Source organism: Cygnus olor, chromosome 1, assembly GCF_009769625.2.
Source record: "Cygnus olor isolate bCygOlo1 chromosome 1, bCygOlo1.pri.v2, whole genome shotgun sequence".
NCBI classification, from domain to species: Eukaryota; Metazoa; Chordata; class Aves; order Anseriformes; family Anatidae; genus Cygnus; species Cygnus olor.
The window spans coordinates 201,501,152-201,525,541 of record NC_049169.1 but is presented as its reverse complement, the minus strand read 5'-3'; the positions used below and the strand labels follow the sequence as shown (position 1 = coordinate 201,525,541).

Below are 24,390 nucleotides of genomic sequence, written 5' to 3'. Positions count from 1 at the left end.
TCGCTTTCCCGGCAGGCCCCGCGCCGCGCAGCCGCATGGAGGAGGAGGAGGGGGGCGGTGGCGGGCGCCATGTTGGTGGCGTGGGGTGATGGCGGTGCGGGAGGGGAGCAGGACTAAGATGTCGGAAAGGGGGCGTTTGGTGCCTCCTGAGCAGGGGGAGGCTCCGCGAGCCCTCGGCGGCGGGGCCCTGAGGAGCGACGCCCGCTGAGGTGGGTGTGAGGGGGGAGCCTCGGAGCTGGAGGTAGCTTGGTGAGGTGAGGTGGGGGGGGGGGGGGGTTGGGGAGCGTTTGGGGGCGGGCGGCCGCCTGGGGTTGTGCAGGAAGGCGGTGTGGCTCTGGGATAAGGGCTCTGTGCTGGGCACAAAGTCACGGCACCTGGCTTGGGGCGAAGCGCACGGGCTGGTTTTAAAAGCGTGCAGGGGAGGGAGCAGGGGACGTGGCCTTGTCACACAGCTGCTGATGGCCTGTGCTGCTGCCGCCGTTGGGCTCTTCCAGGGCTCGTGCTGGTGGTAGCCGTGCTGATGGTTTGGGTGGCGTAGATATGTGGCGGAGTGTGCCCAGCAGGAGGAGCTGTGCTGCTGCCGGAGGGCAGCTGTCCTCACTGCCTATAGAGCCACGCACACGGAATGGGTAAGACGCTGTTAAGACCTCTCAGCGTAGTCTGGAAGTAGCCAAACTAATTTGTTTCCTTGTCTTCTTATCAGGGCCTAACCAGCTGACCAGTTCCGGGTGTTGTCTTGGGTTCGGCATACCCGCTGCCTGGCTTGGAGGAGGTCAGCTAGATTTTGAGAAATGGCTGTAGAATTCCGCTTGTGTTGTTCTGTGTCAGGGAATGGGAAATCAACCATTTGTCAAATGAGAGGTTCATCGCTGGTAAGGGGACTGGAGTTCTCTTGTTATTGCTGAAATAATTTTTTCTCAAAACTGGGAGGAAAGGCAATGATGTATTGCATGGTTTGTGAAATAATATGGTTTTTAATTACAGCTGATTCCTGTGAAATAAAGTACTTTATTACTTCAAGAGGACACTCTGTTGAAAGGAGTTGAAGAATTTTGTAGGCTCCCTGCAAGTGTCGGCCTAAGTCCAATAATGGTGTAGGTCAGGAAAAAGGATTTACAAGGTTTTATTTCTAAAATACTTTGGCTCCTCCTGGAGGTAAGTACAATGCATTTGCTCAGGGTAATACCTCACAGTAACTACACAGGTATGGAAGTTGTTTGCCCTAGGGTACATCCAGATGGTGGAGGAAGGGTGTCATGTGATGTTAATTCCTAACCACATCATTAAACCTAGAAGTTGGAGTCTTTCAAGATTTGTTGATACTACGGCAATGCGTGCTGTTCTTCCATCTCTTTAAATCCATGTCCATCTAGTTAAAGAATCTGAACTAATTCCTGGCTTTTCCCATCCTCCTGTGAAAGACCAGGTGTCTTTGGAGGTTTGCCTTACATAGGTTCTCCCTACGCCAGCTTACCCATTTTGCTGTCTTCATCACTGAAGGAAAGGAGAATATAATGCTGTTGGCGCTATAACTTTCAGTAATAGTTGTATACATCTGAAGAATCCTGAATTACAAGCATACCCCCCCCCTTTCTCTTCCTTCTGTGTGCAGATATGGCAGTTGTGCCATGGGAAAAAAAAAAAACAGGCAGTGGCATGATGACATGTCACAACAGTTGCTCTCTTTAAACTTTAAGCCTATGCTTTTATCTGTGCAGCTGATACCAAGTAATGATGGTAAGTATTGCGATGGGATAACTGTCTTCTCTATAACTGGCAGAAAACATGGATGTGAAATCCTCATCCAAGGTTCAAATATATACTTTTAAACTGGTTTAGAAACAATACCACTGGCAATGATGCTTCTCTTTCTGTCCTTCCCCTTTGATGCAATGCTGCTGCTCAGGGTAGAAGGCGAGGATGCATCCTGCTTTACAAATAAAATTACTTCACTGCTTTACTGTGCTCCCATATCTGAAGGTGCTGCAGATGTCTCAGCTAAGAGTTGCTTTAGCAGATTGAAATGTAGAAATAAAGAATTAATGTAAGAAAGTATCCAAATGAATACCTAATGCAGCAGACAAGTAAAATACTGCCCTGTGTTGTATGGTTCATTTTCATGACTGGGATTGTCTGATACTTGTCACTGGATTTTACTGATCGCAACTTGCAAGAGTTTTTAATTGTAAAACCTTTGTTGTCTCAAACTTACTCTTTTTACAGTGTTTGCTTGAAAATGCTAATGTCGGCTTACTCAACAATTCTTCTGACTCAACAGGTCCTAATTGCAAGATCTGCAACAAGCTTATAGCCCTTATAGCCATGTTGTGGAAATAAGTGTTGTCTCTGTTATCTTAGTGTTTTGTATGAGAAGAGTTAAGGTGACAATAGAATCGAAGGCTGGCCTTTGCCTTTCCTTAAATACATGGGTATACTCTGGTTTAATAGTTTATGAAAGCTTGTTCAAGTCTCTGCAAGGTGCTGAGCCTGCTAAGCTGCCATGATTGTTTATACTTCAGCTGTTGCGTCAAAATCCTACACGGTAGGAACTACAACTCCCTTGTTACAAAAATGCTTTTGGTCACAGTGAACTCAGGTAAGCAACTACTCAGTGCCCTGAAAATATGGAAAAGCAGTTGGAAGTTCTGGAGGAGGGGTAGAGAAGACAAGGATAAGTAGGAATGTGAGATGCCTGTTTGCTGTTTTGCTTAAAGAAGAAATTAATGCATTTTCGTACATAGAAACTTCATATCTCAGCTTTCATTCTGAAAAGTTCTTTCTCTTTATTAAAACCTAATGGATTTGCATTCTATAAATGCAACTTTCCCTGGATGATATGCAAAAAAAAAAAAAGTCTACAGTCTTATGAGAAACACATTTACAAGATGAAGTGTGAAAATGTTGCAGGATAACTTTCAAGGTGTCAACATCCAGGTCAGCACAGCAGGGAGAAATGTTAAGAAGTGGGGCTTTTCTCAGTTCTTGTGTTGGTCCTATATAACTTCCAGCCATCAATCCTGCTGGGTGGAAACATTTTCAAGTGCACTCAAACAGGAAATGGAGGATGGTTTCTAAAGGTAACTGATAAAATCTGTACTAGTCTTGGCACATAAATTAGTGTGTTTTTTTTTTTTAAATCCATTTTCTTACTATTCCAGCTACAAAACGTAGTTGTCCACAGTCCCCCTGGGGGAAGGGGATAAGCTGAAGAGTCACAGCCAGACTAGCTTTAGAGCTTATGAAGGAAGGGGGTAAAGACTTTCACATTAAAATTACTGCTCTGATTTTGGGGTTTAAGAAGTTGCTGTGAGTTTTCTTGTTTGTAATGGTCTCCAACAGAGCTGCTGCCTGAAGAGTTAACAGCTGCAGGATGAGAGAGTGAATTGAGCTGGGCATAGCAGGTAAAAACTGCTATATGGTGTTACTGTTTTCAAGAATCTTAATGGTAATTCAGCAAAATGATCTTAAATACATTATTTATTCTACTTTGTTCTTAAACAGAACTTGGAAAGGCACGGGTAGGAGCAGAAGGGTTGTGTACCTTAAGTGTTCATAAATTATGGGGACACAGTTAAATGTCTGGGACACCCTAGAATTCCTGTATTAACTTTTTTATTTTTCAGTGCAAGAAGAGTGCTTTGAGAGCAGTTGAGAACCTCTTCAGGTATCGTGAACATGTTCTCCAACTGAAACGTGGCAGCAGTTCAATGGCAGTTACACAACAGGAGGGGGTTTGCAGAGTACTGCAAGTCCTGGGATTCATAGGAACTCGTTTTAATAGAGAGAAGACCTCGGGTTCCTCCAGAACTTTTAACTCCCATGAATGTAAATGAGGTCTCATCTGCTGTACTGAAGGGGAAATTTTCTCCTGTTGACACTGGACAGGAGGATTAGAATAGGGGACTTCATAGGTGCTAGGCAGAGCACTGCCTTTGAAAAACTGCAGGCAGTCCAAGTACAGGAGATTCCAGTTGTGGGAAAATCCCCTTTGGGAAGGCACACTAACAACGGGGAGAACTTGGTAAACAAAGGAAACACAAGTTGAGTGTGCTGCTTCTCAGCTGCGTGCAGGCATTTCTCTTCAGGTGGAATGGCTTAAGGTGTCGTTTGAAGACCACAGAATTATTGCCAGACCACATTCCTATTTCTCTTGAGATCATAAATGCACTTGTATGGTCCAGAGTCACCCACGTAGCTTTAGTCTCGGTCAAGTGAGAGAATATTTATTGATTTAAAAATAAGAGTACTTCTTGGTCCCCTTAAGTCCTGCAGAGCTATTGGAGCAGTGCACTGAAGGTAAGCTTTCCCCACCCACGTGCTGCAAGAGACTGGCACACCGAGCTCGCTCAGGTGGGGTCCTGGGCTGAACATAAAGCCTTTGGTCGGCTGTGATCTAGCCGTCACGTACCCAACAAGCACACCTCAGCAGTTCCACGTGGAACAAGAAAGTTAACGCTGGGGCTGCACTGGTTCAGATGTGTTCTGTGTGTGCACCGTGCTCGTTGGCACAACGCTTGATTACACACTGTGTTTCATAAAGCACACAGGGTATCATGCCGAGGTTACACTGAGTACAGACTCTGCTCTCTTGCCAGTAATCCTGGGAAGGTCTATTTTTGTCGTGTAGTGGTAAACCTGGGTTTGTAAATGATACTGGCTCACTCAGGAGCTGACAAATCCTTAAGCATGGTACTCGTTTTCAGTCATAAAAAAAAAAATGAAAGGTAGGTATGAGTGGGGTAGGCAGGGATTTTTTTTCTGATGGGTGACAAATTACCAAATTTAAAAGCTGACTAAAAATATCTCTTTGGGAAAATATGAATGCTATGATTAAGGCAATGTGACCCATCAGTTATGGTCATTTTCCAGCACAGTTCCTCGTCCTTGGTTGTGTGTAGTTTTTTCTTTTGTGGTTTGCAGGAAAAAGCACGTTGGACATAGGGAGACTGTGAAAGCTATAACCGTAGGTAAAAATGTCACAGCTGCTTTTTTGTTAAATCATGCACCATTTATTTCCTAAGAAAGTCCTGCAACTAAATTGACAATGCTGGAGTCCCAGGTTATGTGTGTGTTCCCACTTCTTTGGCTACTTAGATGCAGCGGCACAAAATTACACCATGCTTTCTACATGATTCAGTTTAAAATACAAGCTTTTGCAGTGTGAGTACATATGCAGCAGTACCGTTGGAGCATTTCTTAACATGCACAAGCTGTTTCCATGTCGGTAAGTAACACTGCACTCTGAAAAAGCACCCAGCTGCAGGGAGGGTGCCATTTGATAGTGTCTCCTGTGCTGGAATTCCCTGGTTTTACTCCCCTTGCCTTGGACTCTGGTGTTTTCCTGAACTTTTTCTGTACGTTCACGCTCTATCATGTACCTGATTATTTTTTGTTTGTTTTTGCCATTTCTCTGCATATACCTCTTCCTGGAAAACGGGGAACAACAGTACATACCTCAGGTTCCTGGCCAAGTTTCCATTTGCATGGTTTCACTTGCTCCATTCTGTCAAGTTATGTGTCCTAAGGATATAATTTAGTGGACTGCTGGTAAGAAGCTAACCTTTACATCTTGGCCCCAGCCCACGTAGGTCAGGTTTATACAAGCCTGCTTCCTTACGATGAATCCGGTGGATACTCTTTTACAGCCTTTGGTTTCCTGTTGCACTGCTTTATGGCAAAATAACGTTATGCTGCTCTTGCAGACCCCTAAAAAGGGGTAATGCTAGGGGTGATTGCTTTATACCTGCAGAGTTGCACAGCCCAGAATCTTCTGAACCTTGCTCTTCTATTTACACAAGACCTGAGGCTCTCAAGTGTCATAACTGGTCAGATTCTGGGTCCGTCTGTACCAGGGTGGTTTTGTATCCGGCAAATCCTTTTGGGGCATGCATTCCCAGCAGGTGCATAATCCGAGCTTTGCATTCTCAGAAAATGTAGATGTGTGATGTGGGCTTGGTGGCACGGCTCATTTAAGGAGCTTGCTGTTATCTTTCGCCCCTTGCACTCCTGTGCCACGGTACACAGTTCCCTGGCATGCCAACGCTGCCATCTGCAGTGGCACAGAGATTAGTCAGGGTGTTATGTGCCCTGCCCTGTGTGCTTCTCTTTGGCCCGGGGTGGAAGCAGGAGGGGTTTGTAGTTGTGTGGCTTTTTTTTTTTTAAAACCTGGATCAGGTCAGTGAGGTGGTTGAGAACACTTGAAACAGGGCAGTAAAAATCAGCAATCAGGTGCACAGAAGAAGTCGGCCTTTGGCTGGTTGCTGAAGCTTCTGTCTCATTAAACCATGCACCGAAGGATGCAGTTTGTTTTGTAGGGGAGGAGCAGCAGCATGTCCCTTGTGTATGATTGCTATTGTTAACTGTGTTTTTTCTGCTTTAGGTCCCTGATACAGGACGCAGCCAAATGCTTTGCTGCATGTAGCCTTCTGACTAGGGAGTGGCAGCTTGAGAAACCCCGATGCCTGTAGGCAGTAAAATCATAGGGGAAAAGATTTAGAGTTGTGGAGGAGTTTTCCTAAAGCGTTGTCTTTTATAACTGCTCTGGAGAGTACTAACTCGTTACCTTATAATGTAAGTAATCTCTCACAGTTAAGGAGTTCTGTCACCCCTGCACACCTGTCCAAATACACCTTTTATATTTAATGACAGAGTAGAGCTACACAAAGAATTAAGTACTGAAATGATTCACATGATAGATGTTTTTCATGTCAATATTTTCCAGTGGTCCTGATAAAAGGGAATCAGTTTCATTGCGGTGGACTTCCTTACTATGTAAATATGGTTTACTGCCTCTGCTTTGGTAATGGTGAATCTTGTCCTCTGGTGAGCTTGTCTCTCAAAGAATGAGCCTGGTGAGGATGATGCAGTGGCAGCCATTTCAGAATGAAATGTGCAGTGATTTCACTGTTACGGTTCTGCTTTAGTCAATGTCAGCTAAAATAGTAATTGCATCCCCAAAGAGATTATTGCTGCTGTTAAACTTTCTGGAAAAACAAATAGGTAGAGGCAGATGCAGTCCTCATGTGAATTGGCAGGAGGGTGTTGCACAGCCAAGTGGGTACTGCATCTCACGTGAGATGAAGGACAGCATGTGCTTTATGAGTCCATGGCAGTGAAGTCCATTGACCTTCCTGCAAATTCCTGCCTGCTGAAAAGCCCCTCTTGCCTCTTGGGTTTGTGAGTGAACCAACTACTGGCCTAATGCTACCTGCTGGAAACAAGTGGGTGAGGAAAGGGAGTTGATTTAGTAGGTACTCTGGTCCAATGAAAATAAATTTTGTTTACTCAGTTTATAAATATTACTTATTTATAAAATCAATACATCATATTGTAAATATTCATAAATGTGGACATATAATATATGTGTATGTATTTGTATAATATATATCACCCATATTTATAGGTATATAAGATTGCAGTTTATATGTATATAAATCGATAAGCCAGGGGAATCAAGGAAAAATAGAGAAGCGTGTTGCTGATGGGATCCTGGGATGGAGCAGCTGTTCCTTGTTGAGAACAAGTCAAAGGTGACAGTCTGGTCCCAGATAAGTATGGTTTGTGCATATTATCTTGTTTTGTTAAATTTTCTAATTATTTCTGTCTTTCCAGCTCTCATCCTTGAGCAGGTTCTTTGGCTGTGGGTTAGCCTTGTCAGGAATATCAAGGCATGTGACACGCTTGGCCACAGAAGTCGGTGCGTGTGGGGTCTCTCACAAGTTCCTGTCAACACTTCAGCATTGCAGCTCTCCAGAATGGATAACGTTGCTGCCATTCATTCTGAGTGGCATCGTGGCCTCATTTACATAGGTTTTACGCTATCTCAGTTATCTCAACCTTTTGCTACAGTCAGTTCTTCATTATCTGAAGGTAAATTTAGGTACAAGTCATGACAGGCAAGGTCCTTGGCTTGGAATATGCCTGCCTTCCTGTAGCACTCAGTCACGCTCTGGTATGGGTGGATTTTCCTCTTAGGTACAGTCAATTTGCCAGTCTTATTCCTCCCAAAGCCATTGTGCAGTTGAATTTTCCATCTTTTCCAGTTCTTTACCTGCACAACCTCCAGGTAGTGTGTACCGCTGGGGCACGATGGGATGGCTACCCCAGGCTTCCCCATTACTGCTCAAAAGTCAGGCAGTGATATAAATACACGGTGTTATTTTGCTCGTGCCCACCAACCATGAATGGCTTTTTCATTTGTCACCACTTTCTTTCTAAATAACACCCAGGTTATCCAAACTGTGTTCTCCCTGCCATACGCAGCACCACACACTGTATTTGCTCTGTAGGTTATGCCCTGGTGGGCCTGAGAAGCCACCACATAATTTCACATTTGTTCAGCCATGTGGAGCTGGTAACGCTGGTGGCTACAGAATTTCAGCTATTGCATCCCATCATTAGAAGAAAGGAGGGGAAAAAAAAATGAAGAAATGACCCCTCCTCTTCCTCTTGTCTCTTGGGATGCCCTGAACGGCTCCAGAGCTGGTGCAGGAGGTTGTGAGCAGCTGCTGCCCTCTGTCCTGTTGTCCCCTGCCCTGGGTGATGGGACAGCAGCACCCTATGGTGAGGGGGCACCACTCTCACAAGCTGCTGCCTTCTCTGTTTGAGCAGGCATGGTGCTTCTGTCCCTTTCTGTTCCTAGGTCTTCTGTGTCCCCCTTCCTGAAGCTCATTTCCTTTTTTGTTTGAAAACAGCTCTTCTAAGGAATATGACCCTTCTTAGCACAAGCTGTCCTTAGGTACAGGAGGGCCTGGATGTGTCTTGGCACGCCACCAGATGACTTTACTCATGGCTGACTGAAGAAATCTGCTCTTCCATATATAGTTTGTAACAGAGGGGACACGAATGTGGACAAAATCTATGAAAAACCTTTGTAGAGACTGATTAGCTTGCAAGATGAAGATGGGCCTACCCTTTTTCAAAGGGTGCTTGAGAGAAAGTGTTAGGTGGGGGGGGAGAAACTTTTGACCTATTTATACTTTCTAGTAAATGTTTGAGCTAAATAACAGCTAGAGCAGCCCTGCATATTGTGTGCAGTAATCAATTACAGCAAGGGGTGGATGCAGCTGCAATGGGAGGGAATCAGAGGTGTTTTGAAGTTGAAGAGGCTGCTCTAGCAGCTGGGCTGTTGTACTTGTGGGCCTCCAGCAGAGGGGGGCTCTAATAGTGCTTAGGCATTGCTTTGGTGTTTGCTTTTACAGAATCACAGAATGGCTTGGGCTGGAAGGGACATAAAGGATCATCTTGTTCCAATCCCCCTGCTATAGGCAGGGACGCCACCCACTAGATCAGGTTGCCCCAGGCCATGTCCAACCTGGCCTTGAACACCTCCAGGGATGGGGCATCCACAACCTCTCTGGGCAACCTGTGCCAGTGCCTCACCACCCTATGAGTGTTTCCTCATTGTCTACTTCGCTTTTCCATTGTTATCATAGAATCATCTAAGTTGGAAAAGATCTTCAAGATCACCAAGTCCAACCATCAGCCTGACCTACTGAGTCCCATCACTAAACCACATCCCTTAGTGCCACATCCACACGTTTCTTAAATACCTACAGGCATGGGGATTCTACCACTTCCCTGGGAGTTCCAATGCTCAACCACCCTCTCTGTGAAGAAATCTTCCCTAATGTCCAATCTAAGCCTCACCTTGAAACCTTTTAATTGCATCCTATCACTTGACACCTAAGGAAAGAGACCAACACCCTCTCTGCAGCCACCTTTCAAGTAGTTGTATAGAGTGATGAGGTCTCCCCTCAGCATCTTCTCCAGATTAAACAGCCGCAGTTTCCCCAGCTGCTCCTCATAACTCTTATTTTCCAGTCCCTTCACCAGTTTCATTGCTCTCTCTGCACATGCTTAAGCCTCTGCACATGCTTAAGCCGCTCCACATCCTTGTAGTGCAGGCCCAAATCTGAGCACAAAATTCAAGGTGCAGTCTCATCAGGGCAGCATGCAAGGGGATGATCACTTCCCTAGTCCTACTGACCACACTAGTTCTAATCCAGGCCAGAATGCTATTGGCCTTCTTGGTTACCTGGGCATGCTGCTGGCTCATGTTCATAGATGTTCTTCCAGACAAGAATAGCCAAATGTCATAATTTAGGAAGAGAGATTTGAGATGTTGTTGTCATTGATTAGTAATTTTCAGTTCAGGGCCAAAATACATGAAGGAAATAACTGTGAATAAGTTGTCAGTGTTCTAACATTTATTACGGATTGAAACTAAGACTGTTACTAGGTTTTGTGTGTAGAGTGAATAGGATTCATCTCACCAGAATTCAGGCATGCAACAGATGCATAGCCCTTGCCTAGCCTTTGCGTACAATCCATGGAGGGGACTGCATACATCCCAAGGGTTATCCATCCAATCCCTCTTATCCTGATTTGGGAAGCTAAGTTTGCAGAACACAGGCTAGCTAGAGCCTGATCCCAAACATTATTTGTGCATATATAATTATTCTCATGTGTAGTTCCCCTATTTTTGACAGTTAATGACTAGACAGTTAATTATGTGAGTAACTATTATGCAGGAATGGGCTCAATTCTCATTGTTTGTGTTACAGGGAGACTAATTTGTCTCTTGAGATGTCTGTTCCTCCTACAGAGAAACTACAGCGGGAGCAGAGGCTAGAACAGCTCATAGGTAGACTTCTAACCTACACACACAGCTTAGGTAAATCTCACCCATCATATCTACCGCTAATGTTACTAATATTGGGTAATACCTGCTTTATCTCTAAAGGTCTGTAGGTACTTATCAGATTTTATGGAATCTGATTTCACAGCTGATGGCATAAGGTGTAACAGTTACTTATGTAATTAGTAGATAGTCATTAGCTTTTTTGAAATCAGTGGAATTCCACATGGGAGCAATTGCACGTGTGTAGGTAGGTTAGGCTGTTGTTGACTGGAGATCTGTTAGGAAGCACTACATAACAAACAGTCACAGTAAGCGATGATGGAAAATTTATCATGTTCTAATATATAGTGATTCTTATTCTGCATTAGATGTTCTGTTGGGAACTCTCCTACATAATAATTGTTTTTAACAAAAACTGAAAAAAGTGTTTAAACAAAAAAATCAAAAATTCCTGTCCTTGATTTCAGGACAGTCATTTACTACTCAAGACCTTCATTTTCAAAACTGAATTCCCATCTAAAGTGCTTCAACTCAAAAAAGCTGAATGCCAGCAGTCTGCATTTTGAACAGTTTCAGAAGTATAGCACAGATGAAGCCTTAGCGTTTACTACAGTAGATAACACTCCTATCAGTTTGCAGAAACAGAGCAAACTAGTGACCAACTCAAGCCAAAGATTGAAGATTTCCATGAAATCTACCATAAATGGCTACAAAGAGCAGATAATTTCTGTCTCTCCTTTCCACAAAACCCAGGCAATACCAAATACACAAGTAGGATTTACATCCTCCTCTTCTGCAGGAATAAACCCTTCTGAACCAGTTTCCAAAACTGTGTCCACAGTGCAAGAAGAGTGTTTGATTTATTTGAAGGCAGAGAAACACCACAAGAATGACTAAAGGATTAGAGGAACAGGGTTGGGAAGTTAAGACAAGGTTATTACAGACATGGGGATATATTCATGACATCAGCATATGCTGCGGCTCTTCCAGAACAGTTTCCAGTCTACACAAGACTGTATAGAGCTATCTGCATGGTTTTAAGTGTGATCAGCACTTGAGCTCTGTTTTGAGTTAATAATATGGAAAACCTGCTGTGTGATTCCTTGCTGTAATGACCTGTTAGTATACACATGGGCTTTCAGGCTATGAAAATGACCCATGATTTATAAAATATCCTCTTCCTGTTTGCAATGATGCAGAGAAATACTGTCATCTCTAACCCTTCAGCTTTCCCTGCACAGGGTCCTTGTTTGCTATGTCTCCTACTGTTTGGATTGATGATAATGCACAGCAGTTTTCACTTGAACTAGTTCCAGTTGTATCACTTCTGGATGAATTATTACCCTTTCTTAGGGAAAATTTTTGAGTTACATCACTGTTGATTTGAATTACAATAAAATACAAAACAATGAGCAGTCTGTGTAATTTTGATGAAATTATTGAACTTTGATTTGGGGGATTAATTACCTGCATTCACGGCAAGCTCTATTTTTTGATTCCCTAAAGCGAGGTTAAATTATGTCAGTATTATAGTCCTAATCTTTTCCACAGAGGAGGCGAACTCTGATTTGCTTTTGTTTTTCCCTATGATGACCAATCCAGGTATACAGATAGATAAGTACAGGAAGGTCAAGGTCTAGTCTCATCTTGGTGAGAATGTTCCTTGTTTTGTTTAAACAAAGCCAAGCTGTAAAGAAAGTATGCCCTAGATCTCTATTTCAGATCTATTGTTATCAAGACTCATATCAAGAATTCATTCCATTCTGAAATTATATCCCTTGATCTTACAATCTAGTTCAACTACTAGCATGGTTTGGGTTCTATCTACTAAAATAGTGGGGGGTTTTTGTTGTTTTTGTTTGTTTGTTCTTTTTGTCTAGTAACAAAGCCCTGTCATCCAAAATTGTATTTGTCTATGAATTTGTCTATCACCTCACAGATCATGGTCCCTTATGAAGATCTTTTCAGCCATCTACACAAACGCCTCTGATTTTCTAGGACTTGCAGTGATTTGTTTGTATGTCCTAACTCTATGCCTTAAGCATGTCTTGGCAGCAACCACTCTTGTCCTTTTCCAGCGTAATATGGACAACTTCCCATTTTGCATATCGACTTGAAGTGGTTTCTTGCCCAATAGATTGCTTTGTGTGGCATGCCAAGGCACCTAATTCTCTTCCTACAGTGTAATGAGCCCAGGGGCCCAAGTTCAGGCTTTAGCTAGAAGGTAGCTATGCAAGGCTCCACCAGACTGTATTTCTCTGACGTTTGGAGTGAGCCCCTAATGCCACTGAAATCTCAGCAGTATGCCATCTGACCCTTCAAGGGAGTAGGTGTGTGAAAACAGAACATAAATCCTTTCATCAGGCTTGCAGAGTTGGGAATTGTATCCCTTGTCTACAGGTTATAGCACAAGTTTAAGTAGAGCATGATGGTAGCTCCCATTTCTCATTCAGAGCTTAGTTTAGTTTAGCTTTGTCTGAAAACATTTGCAGTGGCTGTGCTGTCTGATGAGCGTGCTGACAAAAAGCCGGAGACCGCAGAGGTACGTTGTCGTTGATTCCTTTCTGCCACTGAGACATTCCTGCTCATCTCTTGCCCGGTGTCACAAGTGACTTATTGGTCTTGCCTATCACTGGATTCAGCTGCTTCAGAACGAATTCACGTATGAGCTGTGCCACTGTAAAGTCATCACGCCTTCCTAAAACCAAGTCTTTTTCAGATATTTTCCCCCAGAGAAAGAGGAAAGAAGATGGAACAACCGAAATGACATTCGTGAGGTAAAAGAGCCAGCAGTTTTCCAGATTTGAAAGGCAGTGCCTCTGGATCCCGATAATTTGCAATTGCTTTGTCAAGACACAGAATTTTTCAAAATCTTTGGCAGGGAAAACATGCATGTGACATGTTGTTTCTCCTTGTGGAACATTTTAATGGCTATGTTCAGCTCTCCCAGTGGGATCTTACTTTCTTAGAGCAGGAATTTGTCACCACTTACTTGATTTGGATGAACTTTCTGCCAAAATCAACAAGGAAGGAATTGGCGGGACGGACGTTAGCAATAGGGAAATTGTGACATGTTTGAAGAGAACGCATGCTCGGAGGAGGAGCTACTTCTGTTTCAAAATGCAACTTCTTATCTGCAAAACAAGCTTTACTCTTTCCTGCAGATGTCTCGCCTCTGCCCTGCAGCAATGCTAAGATGTTTCATCTTGTGAGAAGCCAAGGGAAAGAGATCTTACTACAGTGAAAATACCTATTCACATGCTATTTAAACACCAGTCATTCTATTCAGCTGTACTAAAACAAGCGTTACAACCAGGTGGGACTGTAATGATTAGAAGTCTCAGCAGTTATTACAGGGTTTGTTTTTCTACTGAATCAACACATGCTGCAGACTCTAAGCTGAAGGGAGGAAGGACATACTTGTACAACAGCAGACAAAAATATCACTCATTACCCTTCTGCTTAGTGGCCAGGAGTGACTTGGGACAGACAAGTCTGTCTTCCAGGAGAAATCAGCAGTGCAAAACCTGAGTGGATGAAAAATCCCAGTTTTTAGCACACAAAGATCAAACTTAAAGCAGTAGAGATGCTAAGCAGTATGCAGAGCACTTGTATTTCTCAGAAATTTAACTGAAGACAAGTGCCCAAGAGCCCAAGAACTGACTTCAGGTGGTGGTGAAGCTGGAGGGCAAGCAATCTTCTTCTCCTCAGCTGTCCCTGAAACAACCCAACCAAAATTAATAGTGTTCCACGTCTTTCCAAGGCTGAATAGTCACTCACACACAAAGAGGAATATGTAGGGGGCTTTTAAAAAAGCTGATAACTAGGACAAGAAAACTTGAATTGTTGAGCTATGAGTGGAATGTCCTCTTCTAAAATGCCAAACAGCCGTGTGTTTTTTAGGTCAAAAGCTAACCAGACGAGCTATGAGCTCTTGTTACTTCTTCTGTTCCTTCACAGTAAAAATCCAGAGTGCTTTTAAAATGCTGAGAACACAGCAGTAATTGAAAAGAATGGATGCGAGGAAAGACTGTACTGAGTAAATGTTAAATATTTTTATAAAGCAAAATGGGTGCTGATGGTGGTCTTGCATTTGCAGTCTCAGCCAGAAGCCAGTGGTAAGTTTTCTCAACCAAGACCTTTATACACTCTGCCTTTCAGACTGGTGGAAGAACACCTGGCCTGGTAAAATCCAAGAGTGGCTTTAAGGAGAGAGAGAGGAATAAATTAAACAGCTGTTTAAATGTCTTATTTTCAGCTTTGTTGCAGTGAAAGCACGTCTTACTGCCAGTGTGTGTGCAGTGCATGTGTACATGTGAGGCTGTTCCCACCATCGCTGTTACTGGATCTGTGCACTAGGGGATCACCAGGCACACGGGTTTTGTTCCAGCTAGGTGTGGGCACACGACTGCATTTCCCCTGAATTACTCTACATCTCTGGTTTGGAGTTCACAGGAGTTTTGCCACAGCTGGTAGCTAGTACCTGATCTGACATAAAGTGACAGTGGCATGGAGAGTTGCTGTAATTTTATTAAGTGTGTCAGTACAAAATTAAATGTAAAAACTTTTGAAATTTTAACTGCATGAATAAGGGCTGGGTCTGCACCTTGGGTGGCGGAGTTATGTGGTGTGGATTGTAGCATATCTGGTCTGGTAGAAGGGACCCCCAATGTCACGCTTATTGTGTCACCTAGCCACAGGCAGAGAGGAGGAGCGCGAGCCTTGTCTTTTATAGCTGCTGAGAATGGAAAGCCATCCCTGGTAGTGAAAAAGCCAGCGCTATTTGAAAACTGCTGTTGGAGATGATTCAACCATCATTTGCATGTTAAATCTCTGTAAAGATCCTGCATTATTGCATAAAGTAATGACAAAGAGCAACATCAAACTGCTACCATGTATTAACAGTGAGATTTAAACAAGATGTGGCACAGGCATTTGTATAACTGTACACTGCTGAGCTGAGCCAGGGTACAGCTATTGTCTGCTCGGATCTTTTAACTGGCCTGAGACCAAAATATACACTTAATACCCAACAGCCCCGATGCCCAGTAATGACAGGGTCCTCCAGTGAAATGTTAACCATGTCAGTAAACGATTAGCTAAATAGGTGCTGGGTTCTTCTGGTTAAAAGAAAACTAGACCGTCATTAAATTCTAAGATAAGGGTAGAAAAATAATTCTTTCTTTATGTAATCTGGTTATCTGCTGTATTAACTTGTGGACAGGACAACTTGGACCTGTTAATTTATTGACATAACTGAAATTGCAGTCTATATTATATAAAATACAGGTCATTGCTCTGTTTTTGTTTTGATCAGTTTGGTGAAATTAAAAGTAAATTGGGTAAGCAATGCACTTTGTGAGATCTCTGTTTGTGCACTCTCCCTTTGCGTGCAGTCCAAACAAGGAACACAAGATCTGTTTTACCTCACCATGTCGCAACCTCGGTCATGGACTCGGAAAGCAGACAGCAGCTCCGGTGTGAAATCATGAGCCTCTTCTTGCGTCTGCCTCCAGAGCGACTACCTACGTCCCTCACACTGCACAGGCTGCAACATCCCCGAAAACAAAGACCAGCAGAGTTATCCATCTTGCAGTACTCAGAATGTAGCTCGTTATCAATTATAAATATGCATATGTGGATGTGCTTGAACACCTTTATTCACCTGCATAAATCAACACAAGACACACAATTGCCAAATGTATTCACCTATAATGAACACCTACCTGGATACACGGCTGGTTTGAAACAAGACCAAGCAGGCGATTATGTAGAGCAATAACCAGCCTGTGCAAAGCAGAACAGCCACAACCATTTGGCCTACTTTTTCAGCCTGCAGAGGTGGTACCTGTTCTGTTCATGTCTATACGTTTCCTCTCTATATTTCTCTTCATTGCTATGTATTGTGTTCCTTTGAAGATTTAATTAGAAACTTTGTGTTTCTGTTCTACCTCACTGGAAGGATTCTCTATTTAAAATAAGTATTTTTATGTTCTAATAAAAATCTACTTTCTGGAGTTAAGAGCTTTGTGCTCTTGGACATTTGTTTCAAGGGGAAACTGGAGGTAGGTCCACCTCAGATATCTGCTGATTCTACCGTGGTGCTAATATCATTATATATGTTTATTACCTCCAAAATAAACTTGCCTGCCTTTAGATGTCTTGCAGCATTATAACGTGAATTCATTACTTAAAAGCTGGAAACAGTGTTGTGCTGCCCAGTACTTAGTGTATTGATTTGCACATTTATAAAGCAAGAGTAAATTGCACAACGTAGTGATTTGAATTTAAACCCATTGCTAAACTTTGGCCTGAAAGCATCAAATTGCACTTATGATCATTCATATTTACACAAGCTGAGTGCAGAGGTAAAGAGTACTATAAGGGCAAGGCAGAGGAGAAAGATTCAAAAAGCACTTCCCTAGTGCTGAGTTGAATTGGTTTGTATTAATCAGGCTGATTTTTGCACTTGTAAACACTTGGGTTTTTGCAAAGTTTGTACCATGGGGCCCTTTACAACAGGTGCAAGGGTTGACCACAGCATATTTGCTCCCCCTATATCTATTAATGTGCTACTGTGTAATTTTTGCAGTGTTTCACATAGCATGGGTTAAACAAATAGGAACACATGCTTCCCTATTCCTTCTGCAGAAGCAGCAAGGGGGGAGAAAGGGCAAAAGGAGAAGCGAGTATTTCTGCTGGCAGAAATTAAAAACAGCTACAGAACATCCAAGAGCTTGTCTTTGAACAACATATTGATGTGTCTGTTTACTGCTGAGTCCCGCTGCACTATAGCAACTCATGTATGTATACACAAAATTACACACATACATTTATATGGAATATCTAGGCTAGGTTTTCTTATGAAGATAGTTTCTGTCTCCTTACACAGCACTGAAATAGTTAATGACAGAATATATGACTTTCACCCTTTGTCTACATGTATATACACAGCTATGCCAAACTCCCCAAACACTATAAACCTTACTCAAGGCATGAACTGACTGCGACCGGGTGAGGAACCCGGCCTGATTCTTGCCTCCCTGGGCACACCTCCACCCAGTGATCCTCATGGTATATCCCAACTTACCAGATGCTCCCAATGCAAAGAGAACACCTCCTTAATTTGTTACGGATTGTTTATGATTGGCGAGTTGAATAACACTTACTGGAAGCATTTTATTGAACAAGCACAGTGCTGCAGACAGACAGGGATATTAGGCAGCTCTATGTTCCTTTCCTTCTATAGCATGTAGATAAACTGTTGTCGGAATTTTTTCCTTGCTAGCAACTCAGTCAAATGGATTGTAAAAGCACTTGGGAATTAGCCCAGGATTTTTATGATGATCTTGAAGAAGAACACTGAGTACTTCTTTAAACATCCCAGCTCAGATCGGTGAGTGAATTGCTTTTCTTAGTGCCTATGGAGTCCTTAAAAAGATCACACTTCAGTTTGACATTACTGGGGACTGGCTGGAGAGGCGCAGGCTTTAGGCACCACTGGCGTGTGAAGAAGACACTGTGCCTTTATTTGCCTTGTGGCCTTGGGGAGCAGGCTGTCAGGCACAGATCTGCTGCAAGGCCCCTCTTTCAGGGCCGTGTGCCCTGTCCTCTCCATGTCCCACACCGATGTGCCACTACGGCACTGGTGTGGTGCATGGGGTCAGCAGTGAAGGTGCTGGTTCACCTCCCTGTGCAGGAGCCCTCAGGCAGGTAAGCTGGGCCTTGCCTTCACCTGCCCCATCCCTCCCACCCCCCAGGCACTTTGCACCTCCTCAAAGCCTTTGCAGCACAGCCAGGGTGGCTCCTCTTCCTATATTGCAATAACTACTCTCTCTATGACAGCCAAACCAGGATTTTCATTTTTTCTTTTTTTTTTCCCCCCCAAGAACTGTGGATGGTGGCACGAGAATGCAACCACAAAGCTTCAGAGATCCTCTGAAGGTGGATGCGGACAGGGCATTGCACCTTGGAAGTCCTCACGAGCAGCATAACAGGTGTGTAAGGATGTCCTCCTGCTTATTCTGGCCTTTTGTAAGATGAAGCTGTGTGTCATACGCTTAATATTAAATGGACTAAACAGGTCACTTTGTTCCTCTTTAATTCTTTTAATCTTCTTATGAGATACAAAATAGGATTAGGTCAGAAACTGTTTTTTAATTTAAAGGGTTGGCAGGGGGTTGCTTGCTTTACCGTTTTGGGATGACGAAAGCAGTCCCTTAGGAAGACTATTCTCCCTAGCAGGTTTATGCATCCTTACTCAATATCCGTGAAGATTCCCGGGAGTCAATTACAATCATAGCAGCAGGAAGAGTCAGACTGCAGTTAAACCTTCCAGCCCCCACACAGTAACAAGAAAATCCTGTTTGAAGAATAAGGGAAGAGCCTATTCCAGACCACAAGAGATAATGTGCTGATAAAGCTGCCATCCCTCCACCCTCGATATGGCTACCAGGCTGTAAATGACCGCAGAGTCCGACCCAATGGGTGTTTTTACATTTTTTTTATATTCTTTTATAAGGAGGGCTGCCCAAGGTGGGATTAGGAGAGATGGGCTTGTTGGAAGCTTTTATCCATTTGAGCTAGCAATAGTTTTGCTTAACGACCATACAAGCTCAAGTCACTGCAAAAATAATTGTTTTATAGCCCATGCTTATTTAATTTTTTGTCCAGACTGAAAACCAGGGAGGGACAAGACTGTTGGTAGGGAGATGAACAGCAGCACAAGCCACCTAGCATGGGAGTGGGAAAAGAGAGGGTGTCTGTTATGGCTCTACTCAGGGTCCCATGAGTATTGACGCTGCTGGCACATAGCTGTGTTGAGTAAGTAAATCTACCACATCCTGAGGGCAGATTTTCCCAGGAGAGGTGCTGGAAACTTTTGCAACACAGTGAGTGGTCTCGAGTTGCACCAGGGGAGGTTTAGACTGGATATCAGGAAGAATTTCTTCACAGAGAGGGTGGTCAAGCGTTGGGCTGCCCAGGGAAGCTGTGGAGTTTCCATCCCTGGAGGTATTTTAAGAGACGTGTAGACATGGCACTGAGGGACACAGCTTAGGGATGGGACTTGGTAGGTCAGGTTGACAGTTGGACTTGGTGATCTTGAAGGTCTTTTCCAACCTGAATGTTTCTGTGGTTCCATACACCCACAAAGATTTTTGAGCACAATATAAAGCTAATGTTGGTCTAGCAGCGTAAGAAGGACCCCCAAAATTGACACTTCCCAGCATATAGGCAAAGGAGAAGGGATTTTTAGCCAAGAATCACAACTTTTCTTCCCAGAAAAACACCCTGAGGTGCAACACCAAATTCACAGAGCTTCCTTCTAATCTAACTGAGGAGCCAGAAAGAACAAACACCACCCATCTTATCTGCTGACTTCAGGGAAAACTGCTTTGCATCTCACTGCCAAACCATGCATTTTCTGGTAGATAGTGTTCTTCTGTTAAATTAAAGGGAATCTTAAACTTTGTTTTTACTTAAGAAAAACACACATACATACACATTTAAATACTTTCCAAATCTTTGCGGACATTTCAATTTCTTTATCTTTTTTTTTTTTTTTCCCTACAGTAGCGTCAAAGTGATTAGCAATTGGCAACAAAAATTTATCTGAAAAAAAAAATCTTATCAAAACAATCAAAAGCTTTGTTTGGGTAAGAAGATACTTGGAGAGGAAAAAAAGCACTAAAGAAAGCACCAATTCAGTAGGGCTTTTCTCTCACACAACATTCCCATAAGCAAAGCAGTTGAAAATTCTGTAAGGTTGGTGCTAGACTGTTGTATAACTGTACTCAGAAAATATTTATCAGTGATTCACTGGCAGACCAGAGTTATCTACCTGCAGGGGGTCTTTCTCGGGTCTGCTTCTACCTTCTATACACACATAAAGGAACTGCTCTTTGTTTTCAGGTCTTTTTTTTTTTTTCTTCTTTTTTTTTTTTTTCTTTTCCCTCCAATGGATTTTGAAGCGTTAGGCAAAGATCAGATGCTTCTCTGCTAGTCAGATGCTCCTTCACGGAGAGCACGTACTTGTGCTGGCTGTATGTTCATTACGTAAATCACTTCCAGTTTTTCTACTGGGTTAACGTAAGGCAAGTGTCTTTAATACCATCAGTGAGGAGTGGGATCTGATGGATTTGGTCCTGGCAAGTAACAAATTAAAGGCCAGTCATCTTTAGTTCAGAGTGTATAAAAAGTTATTTTTGAGCATTTGGAAAATAACAAGAAGAGGAATAGCAGCTACCATGTATTCATTGGGATGAAATTGTATCAGCTAAAAATAACAATCAAAATTCTTTCTATGAATGGCTTAGAAGATTCATAAATAAGCAAAAAGTAGTAGACACCAGATATCTGGACTTGAGTAAAATTTTTGTCTCATGATGCATTCTCATAAACAATCTAGCTGAAATTCCTACAGGGTCAGTACAATGTGGCTTCATTCCTTGTCAAGACAGAAAGGTGGCTACAGGGGTCTACCCTACCTATGGGTTTGTTTAAAGTTTTCACTAAAAGTATGGATGATGGAATAGAAAATGCATGTATGAAAATTGCTGATAGTGCAAAACTGCAAAGACTGCGAGTATCGTGGAAGATGGTTTGAATTCACTATACTCTCAACACTTGGAGCAATGCTTTGAGCAATGAAACTCAGTAGGAACCAGTTCAAAGTCGGACACTCAGGCATGAATGATCAGTGGCACTACTAAGGGATAAGAAGGAGATGGGTAGGCAGTTGTTTTTTTCCCAAAGGATCCAGAAAATAAAATGGATCACAGCAAGCATCCATCATTCCTCATACCCTGCTTCTACCCTACTACTGCTTTTGGTACCAGAAATAGCACACGCATTGATCCCAGTGGCTGGAACAGGTCTTTCCACTGAGGTGGATCCATAGGCTGCTGATGTTTGGAGGGGAGACCAGACAGAGAATTCCAGAGCATTTCAAGCTCTGTATAGTTTGCTTCGCAGAGTTGGCAGGTTAAAAATATTTTGCAAAGGGGACCTAGGAAAGGCAGATACACTCCCCCCAAAACAAACAAACAACAACAACAAAAAAACTTCACAACATTTAGAAAGCTGATGCAATGCACAGAAATGCCAAAAAAAAAAATCCCACAGCCAGATGCAGGTGTGATTAGGAAGGGGAAGGCAGGAGGGGCTGCACATTTGGGTGGCAGCCCCCAGAACCCACAACCTCCAACAGATGCAGCTGACTACAAAAGATGACAAATGATATCTAACAGCTAACGGACTTTTTTTTATTATTATTTTTATAAAGATTACATATTACATACCATAGAGTGTGATTATTATCAGACTGCACTGAAACATAACAGAAAGGTTGGTCCATGATTTTAGCAGAGGCCAAGCTAGCCGCAGTCACATTAAACACAAATACAACCTAAATACTATTTCACTACATGAATTTTACTCACAAGGTTCTCTGGTGATTGAATTGCAAAAGGTGGATGAGAACTTGGATTGCCCAAACACCACTGCAGACTCTCCCATGCTCATTGGCATCTATCCCAAATTCATTGAAACCAGCTGTAAAAGTGGAGGTTGTTGCTGCAGGAGGAAGAGCTGAACTCCCAGATCAGAAGAGCAGAAGCTGAGCTGGGAGGGGGATGGATGAAATACTGGCCTGATCGTCTGCACGTGACTGTGCTTTATCAGTAAGGAAGCCAGCTGCCTCCTTGGCTGTGGTACTGCAGCAAAGGGTAACTGGAAGCATGTGATGCGATGCGATAGGGACAGTTCTGGTTAAAAGAAGAGCTTCTCCTGTTATCTTCAGAAAAACTGTTGATTATCTTGCTCCTCTCCTAAAAAAAAAAAAAAAAAGGCTCTGAGTCAAAATGTTTTGAAAATACATTTTAGTAAATACACCTTTAATTCCGAGCTCTGTGTTCCAGCTAATCAGAGCTGCTTTCCTTGGAGCCATTAGTCTGCGTGCAGGGAAGGCAAGGAGAGCAGGCCAGCAAAAATGTGAATTATTTATGTTCCTGCTGAAAGCACGAGTCTTGTCACTAGAGCCTTGCTTGATTGAATGGATCTGTAGAGACAGTTTCTGTAGCAACCCAGAACCTCACCCAGCAAAATGTCACCCGGGCAGTCACAGGTAGTGCAGAACAGTAATAAAAACGTGCCTGGGTAGCTGCAGATGACACAAGTGCCAAAGTAAAATATATCTGGGTTTTGAGTCCTTCATTCTCCCAAGACCCAAGAAGATGCCGTTTCAGACTAACTCGGGTACTGGTAACAACCCAGCTGTGACAACACAGGGTTTTGAAAGGTTACACAAACCTTTGTGGGAACTCAGAAAGTCTTTAGCATCTGCTCAAGAGGTTGCTTACCATGCAAGCTGCTGTGGTCAGACTCTTACAGGTAGCCCAGCTAGCTGGAGTTGGCAGAAAGAAATACGTGGTTATCCACCACAATGCCAGGTGTTATGCATGCATACCAGGCACTGGGTTTGATAATATTGTCCAAAATGTTTCAGAGGTTGGGTTTTTATGCCACTTCATTTAGTGTAGATCGACAAAGGCAGGGATATGTAGATTCAACAGTTTTTCCCCTATGGTTAGCTTTGATCTTGTCTTGTTGCTGTTTGCAGCCTGCCTGTCCTCCTATAAAGTCAAACCCATCACAATTAAAAAGTTACAAATTACAAGCTGACTATCTTGCAAAGCTTGGCTACAGGTTAGAATAGACATACAGGTCTAGACATACTAAACATATTTTCAGTCAGTATTTGAATTTTTCCTAATTATCAACATATCAAATTGTCTGTTACTGAATATATTCATGTTGTCTTCATTTTTGAGGCTGTGAGATACAAACCGCGGTAGAAAAATTCCAATACACAGAATTTCATGTGTACTGAAATGTTAGCAGATGGTTCCTTCACCATGCATCTCCAGTCAAGTCCTGTCCACCACCAGACACTATAAGAGCAAGCCAAAAATTTGTTGTGCTTTACAGAGTCTGCATTTCCAGCATTTTTTACCGTTTGACCTTACAAACAAAACTAGACTCTCTGCATCCAGACCAACCGGAACGCTTAGCTCTAAAGAGGAGATAATCCAGTTATAAAAAGATCATGGTTAGTTGGTCAGAGGTCACCAAGGTACAACTCTAAACGTGAATAAAAGTGTGAGAAGCTGCATAAGTCCTGCATAACCTGGACAAGGAGTGATCTGACTGGCAGGGGCTAGAGGCATGGTTTATATTTAAAGGTTTTGCTGACTTGGCAACACCAGGATTATAACAACATTCAACAATCAATACGTTTGCTGGCAAAAATCTGTAGATGTAGTTTCAAGAAAAAAAAATCCATTGCTGTTTTGATATAAGCAATATATAGCAATATATCATAGTGATCTAAATTTGATCCTGTCTAGGAGGCTTTACGAGCTCTTCCACTGTAGCTGTGCTGGCAAACTTTCCAGCCGACTGCTGTGCGAATGAAGCACTGAAGAGCGTGATGCTCATGACAGCAAAGCTGCTTCTGAGGCTTGAGGAGAGACTAAAGCTTTTCACCCTTCGGGAGGAACCACAAAGAAACACTGTCTGCTTCCTTAAGTGAATCTCGGCTGGAGAACAAAGGGCTTCAGCTGTGTACAGTGAGGTAATTTACATCTCATTAAAACGATCTTTAAAAATCTACACTGTGTTTGTTTCTTTTGTATCCGTGTTTTCCTTTCCTAAACATGTGAAAAACGTTGCTTTTTTTTTTTTTTTTT

The 24,390-nt window shown here is 42.9% G+C and overlaps 2 long non-coding RNA genes across 5 annotated transcripts; one reads left to right on the top strand and one right to left on the bottom strand.

Annotated features, from left to right (window-relative positions):
- The first annotated feature begins 23 nt into the window (after window positions 1-23).
- Window positions 24-16,629, top strand: LOC121063680. 4 transcript variants are annotated; one of them, XR_005816142.1, is made up of 3 exons: window positions 26-209; window positions 704-14,760; window positions 16,039-16,629. It is a non-coding gene; the product is annotated as an uncharacterized LOC121063680 (long non-coding RNA). The 4 variants fall into 4 exon arrangements; XR_005816144.1 differs by having other exon boundaries at window positions 30-209; window positions 704-7,696; window positions 16,039-16,626; XR_005816143.1 differs by lacking the exon at window positions 16,039-16,629 and having other exon boundaries at window positions 31-209; window positions 704-6,570; window positions 7,403-11,057.
- Window positions 16,630-18,524: 1,895 nt separating this feature from the next.
- On the bottom strand, window positions 18,525-24,339 carry LOC121063676. Its single transcript, XR_005816140.1, has 2 exons — window positions 23,002-24,339; window positions 18,525-22,470 (listed from the first exon to the last, which is right to left on the bottom strand). It is a non-coding gene; the product is annotated as an uncharacterized LOC121063676 (long non-coding RNA).
- Window positions 24,340-24,390: the final 51 nt, after the last annotated feature.